The sequence below is a fragment of the Anguilla rostrata genome, chromosome 10, assembly GCF_018555375.3.
Source record: "Anguilla rostrata isolate EN2019 chromosome 10, ASM1855537v3, whole genome shotgun sequence".
NCBI lineage: Eukaryota > Metazoa > Chordata > Actinopteri > Anguilliformes > Anguillidae > Anguilla > Anguilla rostrata.
Window position 1 is genome coordinate 17030985 of NC_057942.1, and position 7050 is coordinate 17038034.

General features: G+C 40.5%; 1 protein-coding gene across 3 annotated transcripts in view; it reads right to left on the reverse strand.

Annotated features, from left to right (window-relative positions):
* Positions 1-5575, reverse strand: part of ehmt1a (euchromatic histone-lysine N-methyltransferase 1a) — a 44106-nt gene extending 38531 nt beyond the window's left edge. Inside the window, exon 1 of one of the 3 annotated variants that reach the window (XM_064354488.1) lies at positions 5510-5575. The gene's annotated coding sequence lies outside the window, so the exon portion shown is untranslated. Of the gene's footprint in view, positions 1-3151; positions 3299-5509 lie in introns of those variants that run through there. The other 2 variants (XM_064354486.1, XM_064354487.1) reach the window with 2 other exon arrangements.
* Between the last annotated feature and the right edge of the window lie 1475 nt (positions 5576-7050).

The following is a 7050-nucleotide window of genomic DNA, read 5'->3' on the forward strand; positions in this document are numbered from 1 at the left end:
AAAACAATTAACACAAAAACAAAAGGATGTTAAATTAGCTTCTTAACAAACAAATGTCATGTAATGTACATTTTTTCTCTCCACAATTCTACATATTTTCAGCTCAATGGAATCTCTGCTTTAACTCCCTCTTCCCCTCAGTCTGTTCAAATGATTATTTTTAGATGCTGGCATCTAATGGTGGCCATTGGGGGGTCATAAGAACATAATTTGCTGTCACTCTTCTGTTCTTTAATACACCTGAGACATTAATTAGGGTTCTTTCAAGTCTGGTATTTAATTTCTAGCATACCGTCATTGGGTAAGTCCTTTAAGTGAGAGATGTTCCTTTGGATTCATATTTGTTAAATGATATTTGTTTGCTGCCCAAACTGTGTTCGTAAAAATGCACAAAATGCAGTTTCCCAAGCATGCATTTTGTGCTTGAAGCTACAAACTAGCTAATCTTTGTCAAACTTACAGACCATTAATTGAGTTTCCAATCTCTCCCCTTCCTATATTTCTAACAGCACTTCAGTTGGTAAAACTCCACGGCACTTGCTTGGTGCACCATTTCTTGTCTGCCACCTTGTCTTTTCTTGGCCCTGACAAAGGTATGAGGTCAACCGTTGGATGTATTCAAGGATTTTAAAAATAATATGGCACTCCACTGTTAGGATCGGTGATTATTTCCAGTTGAAACACCTCCACAGAAGAGGGCTAACAATCATGTTTCTCTGGCAGTTCCACCGAAAACCGTGGTATGAACCAGTTTTACAAAGAAATCCTATCGTCAGTAAATAAATCTGGACTTGAAGCTCTTTGTCCACAAACTGATTGTGGATGGTATCTTTTGCCCGTAGAATGTTGGCTGTTCCATCTTGCTGCTGGTCGGTGATCTTCACATATGAGATGGCTTTCAAAGGTTTTAATAACAGCATGGCCTTAACTGCTGCGATAATAGCAGGTTCCATTAGGTGCCAAAATCTTCTTTCAGTGGAGCATATGCACACACCTGCACTGTTTTCAGTCCATAGGAAGGGAAAATATCCTATCCATATGCTAACTACAATCAGACATGACAGGCAATTGCCCAATCTGGATCCAGCTACTTACAACCAAGGGTGGATCTCCTTTCCAATTCTTGTCCCACTCCAACCCACCCTCAAAGTCAGAGGCAGGACCTGGGGAGCCACTGGGTCTGCTAGTTTTTGTTGTGACTGAACACATATTTGTTAAATCAAAGCGGTCATTTACACAGCTCTCACCTCACATGGTTTTTTGGATCTAAAGTGGTTCTTGCATTTAAGGTGAAAACAAGAACCAGCAGACCCTGCGGCTCCCCAGGACCGGGGTTGGCTACTCCTGCTGTATATAATGACCTTCCTTAAAAGGGAAGGGAAAGGAAAAAGTGTTTTTAAAAACGACCAGCCAAAAAAGACCAAACAAATTTGAAAGTCATCATCCTATCATAATCTGCACAGCTATACTAAAAAAGGCTGTTAAAAAAAAACTCCTCTGTGTTCATAGACTATCCAAACTCACTGGCTCTGCAAACAAATGAATCATAGACAAAAGGAAGCCACTATCTGCCTCCTGCTGACCAGGCTACTAACCACAATGCCTGGTTGAGTCCCAGCAGAAAAGCACAACTCCAGGGCTCCACCCGCTTCCAGTTCCAACAGTGAAAAGCCGCTACAGTCACGATACCACTGAAAGACACATCTCACTGCCTTGTCCGTACCATTGAAAATGTGCACAACACGTCTTAGAAAGGCTTAACAGGCCTGTACCACAAACTGTTGATTTCACACAGAATGACCCCCAACTGCAGTCCAGCCTGACCTCAAGCAAGCGGGAAAACAGATTTTCGAGCAATTTGCGTGAGCGTCCCAAAGCACCCCCCACTCTTAAAAGTTCAGGGGGCAGTACACACCAAAGCCAAGAGAAAGCCAAAAGGGACAAACTGGAAAGTGAAAGCCACAAACAGTATTGAGACACCAAGGTGGTCATTTAAACGAAAGACAACAAACCATTCTCAGAAAGTCGCACCAGGAATATTCCCTTTCAGGTAAAATGAATGAATGTTCATTGGTTGTAGAAACGGAAGTAGGATTTGGGGATGCCAGATTAATCATAATGATTAATATTTTATAATATTGATATTTTCCCTGTCAATCTTAATGGGAAAAAAAGCTTCCAATAAATGCTCATTAGGTTCCTTCATTGTCCCCGACTGAGGATGCTCTCCTCCATGGCTCATATGGAGATTAGTATGTGAAGGTAATTATATAACAGTGCAGGAAGGCACTTGCCCAATGTAAATACATAAGTACAGTAGAACAATATAAATATGTTCTTAGTTACTGCTACAGTAAATAAGCAAAGCTCCTTATGGGAGCCTTTTGACCTGAAGGCAGTTTTTCACAATAGCAATATACAGGGCATCTGCAAAATCAGAAGCAAAAAATATGCTTAACAACCAATAGACTGGACAGTTAGGAGAAGCCCAATATTATAACAACAGTACGTACAGTACCTGCTGTGTACGCTCGGTGCCATCCAGGTATTTAACAACACATTCCAGGTGAATAAATTAACAGCAATGCAACAGACTCTATAAACCATCTTAAGTATTTTTTGGGTTTATCCTTCAAATTAGATTAATTATTTCACAGATGGCAAACAACAGTCCTGGAAATAGCTCAAAACATAAGGGAAAATACTGCCACAGAAGCCATTTGATTTGCTCTGCATTCTCACTCATAGACAGCTTTTGCCTTCTCATTGGAGTTACATTAGAGAAACTCCTTGACATTCCTTCAGCTGACACTGCCTGTGGAGTCCACATCCTGCCTGCTTGCTTGCTTACAGCTCGGGAAAAGACAAACAAAAATGGCTCAGCCTGGCAGTCATTATGGTGCACGTGGGAAACCCGCCAGCTAAAAAGCAAACACAACGTGAGATCATCTGGCAGCAAAAAAACAACAGGTTTGCAGACAAGAATGCATTCCAGAATGCATGTTGAAAGAAACAGGACAACATGAACCAAACAGATACAAAAAGCACAGAAATGACACCACACACACTGTCTAGTCCTTGCAGGATTAACTCTGTTTCTATCTCTCCCTATTTCTCTCTCTCTGGATCCCAACCCCGTACTCTGCCATACCTTAGCCAGCTGAAGGGCCTTTCTTTCAGCGGCAGGCCTGCACCATGCTTCCCTCCAGTCCAAAGGCCCGACTCCACTGCAATGCATGCTACTTCCTGCTTCCACTAGGGGCAGCGGCAGTAGTACTGAGCATGCTCAGTACAGCCAGACAAGCTGGGAGAGAGTAGAAGGGACAACAAGCACTCATGGCTTCCAACATCGTGTCAGCCGTGCTCGTCCCTGGAGAGGGCTAAAGGGGGCTATGGATGGCATGTCAATCAGGTCACTCCTGTCTGTATTCTTTCTTCCAGTCAGTGTTTTAGAGCACAGTCTTATGAATGTAATTATTCAGGCTTTTGTTTTGATTTCTTCAGGGTCCAACATCCAAACCAAGTCTCAGAAGATAAGGTTGTCTCTGACTGTTTTAAAGTTAGCTACATGTATAGCAGCTTGCTTGCATTCTTCTTGAATCCTGAATACAATCCTGTTTTAAGGTGTGTAAATTCAAATTATATAGACCTGGCACAAACCTCATAAATTGACAATTGTAAAACAAAATGTACATTTATTTATAACACAATCCATGATACCTTGTGTAAGCACAGTCAAAAGTATACATACTTGGCCTCAGTACTTGGTGGATGTCAGTTTTAATGGTGGTTCAAATAATTTCAACACCACAGCCAGAGGCTGCCTTTAGCCAAAATAGTGATGGCATAATCATTCAGATATCCCTCTGTGAAAGACTACATCTTCTCTACCAAATCAATGACATAAATAATCCCCAGGGTCCAGCATTCACCAGGTTGCTCAATAATTTTGAACATTTATAGGATGTAAACTTTAAAAACTCTTTCAGGCATGCATTAACATAAAAACAAAGTTAGTCAGAAAATACAACAGCTCCTTAGAATAACCAACAATTAAAGGCGAATTTTCAAAAACGCATGGTGTAATTCAGTTTCGGTATCTATATTTCAAGTGCCTATTTTCCATTTCTCAGAATTGTCCACTTCAATGAAATTGGCAAGCCTGTAGAGGCCCACAATGGTAGTTGATTAAACCAAGGGCTTCCATGAGAGTCAAGATTTGGCGGAGAGTCCCCGTAAATAAGTCCTCGAGGAGTGCTTTTGCTCTCTTGACTCTTGAGCGCCATCTGTTGCAAAATAACTGGCTAGTGCATAATTATATGGAACCAACCGTCAAGGAACGCACGTCACATTATGTACAACCATTACACTTCCACACAGCTGCTAAAATATCTTATTAGACCTCAAATATAGCCTACGGGATGTGTTGGATCGACTAGACATGCAGTATTTTCCAGTTACAATTTAGCTTAATAATATAAAACCATTCTACTCTGTGTGCTCATTGCAGTGGTTTGTGGATATTTTAATAGGAAAATCCAAACCAGTATTACAATCCAAGAAAAGTAATTAGTTTACATTAAATCCATTTGTTTACGTGAATATCATAAAATGCAGCCTATGTTATACGACCAACTAATAAAATCACACAATTTAATACGAGACTTGCTTGAGGCTTCCTCGTTTGAATGCCAACAGTTTCCTACGATAACAGCTACGAAGCATGACATTTCCTGATAAATTGTAGCAGTGGATCGAAATGAACTTAAGTCTAATGAGGAATGAGGTCAGTTTACTGTTTTTCAGAACAGACAGGAGAGCCACAATGGCTGCCACCACTGAGTCATAACTCGACTGCCTACAGAAACTTCAAATTCAAAATAGTGTGGCCGAAACGCATGATATCCTGTGGGGCGGGGACTGCAGAAGACAAATAGCCTAAATAAAATCAACACCGAGTGACAATTAAACTGAGTAGGCCTGCACGCAAGATACCTACAGCAGCCACTAGAGTTTGGAAATAGTCAAGTACAGAACCGATGCCGTAAGATAGCTTTATAATAAAATGCGTGTCAACGTAATGTACGAATGTTTCACCGTTGGAACTGCATTCCTTTCGGTGCGGTTCAGATAAAAGTACAGAACTGGAACGTTCCACCCTTTCTGTTCAGTAACTGCAAAGTAGCAGCACACGAAGCCCAATGCTGGTATAAAACGGCACACATAAGATTTTTATATCTGGAAATGCGTTCTGAGGGCAGCACTGGGATTTTTCCATTCAAGTATTCGGCGCAACCAGGCACATACACAATAGTGTAGAGTTTTTGAAGTAGAGGACGGGCGGGTACTTTGAAATGGAAGGCGTAGCCTACAGAAAGATCACCGGCGCATTTTTTGTTTAGGTTTGTTTCCGACCATTAACCTACTGTTTATATCACATTTTCATGAAAAGGAATCGCGAGACAATGGCGACAGAAAGTTGCAGAGCTTAAACACTTCACTATCTTACCTCTGTGCTCAATGTAGCCTCACTTCAGTCACCAGAGTGCCCCGAATCCCCGCCTACTCACCGCTTTTTGACGTCATTGTGACATTAATTGATACACGCAACAATTAATTTACACTTTGAAAATATTCAGACTGTCAAAAATAAATAAAATTATGTTCGGTTCCTTATAGCCGCGCGAGCATAATAGGCCTATTCATTGTTTATTGACTGCAGATAATATAAAAGACACTGTACTGCCTGTTCTTTAAAACGCCCATAGCCTAAATTGATTTATAAACCTATTTGGGCTAATTAAAGTCAATTTCACTTTCTGGAGTTTTTGATGATATTTACGTTTTAATGCAGCAATTGTTTTTATTTGTTTCTTTTCATTTGTATGCAATGAACCATATTTTCGATTTTAGACGACCTGGTATTACAATGGCATATGGTATATACACTGGTATATGAACATACCGTGCCCACCAAAAGTTTGGGATGGCAGAGTGAAATTTGTTATTTTTGTTGTACACTTAATATGTTTAGATCTGAGATCCAAAGATGAATATGAGACAAAAGTACAGATGATCAGTTTTCATTTCATGGAACATACATGCATATGTTATACAATGGTCAGCAACATCAACAGCAGCCTCCAGAGGGCAGGAGTGAAAATGTCACAAGCCACCATTCACAGAAGACTTCAAGAATTATAGAATTATAGAGGCTACACCATCAGATGCAAACCTCTCATTAGCAGCAAAATCAGAATGCCAGATTAGAATTTGCCAAAAATGTCAATGACAAGCAAGGAGGTTTCTGGAAGAAAGTTTTATGGACAGATGAGACCAAAATAAACCAAAACAATGAAAAGCCAAAAGTGTGGAGAAAGGAAGAAACAGCTCATGACCCAAAGCACTCCGTCATCTGTGAAATATTAAGGAGGTAACGTCATGGCTTGGGCATGTATACCTGCTTCCAGGGCAGCCTCTCTAGTCCTCATTGATGATGTAATGGAGGATGGCAGCAGTGTGGAGAATTTGGAAGTGAGCAGACAGGTTTTGTCTGGCTATGTACCAAGAAATTCCTCCAACCTCATAGGCTGGCACTTCATCCTACAGCAAGACAATGACCCCAAACACATTGCCTTTGCAACCGAAGCATTAATCAGTGGGGAAAAAGTAGAAAGTTTTGGACTGGCCAAGTCAGTCACCTGATTTAAATCCAATCAAGCATGCTTTTACTTGCCGAAGAGGAAACTGAAGACAGAAAAAACCCCCCAAAACAAAGCTCAACAGCTGTAGCAAAGGCCTAAAAAGGTAGTAAAACGGTTCGAGAATAGTAACCATTTTATTTTGGGTGTGTCATTTTCAGGCTTGTGTTAAGAAAGGGGGTCGCTACAGAAGGTGTTAAGAGTTGCTTGCCTTTACTGGCCATTATTTATTAGGTCAATGGACATTCACTGATTGATTGACCTTATTTCAATTTGTTTAATTAATAAACAATAATTGAATATCACTTGGTGCTGTATACGATTTTCATATTATCTATTAGAATCTCTT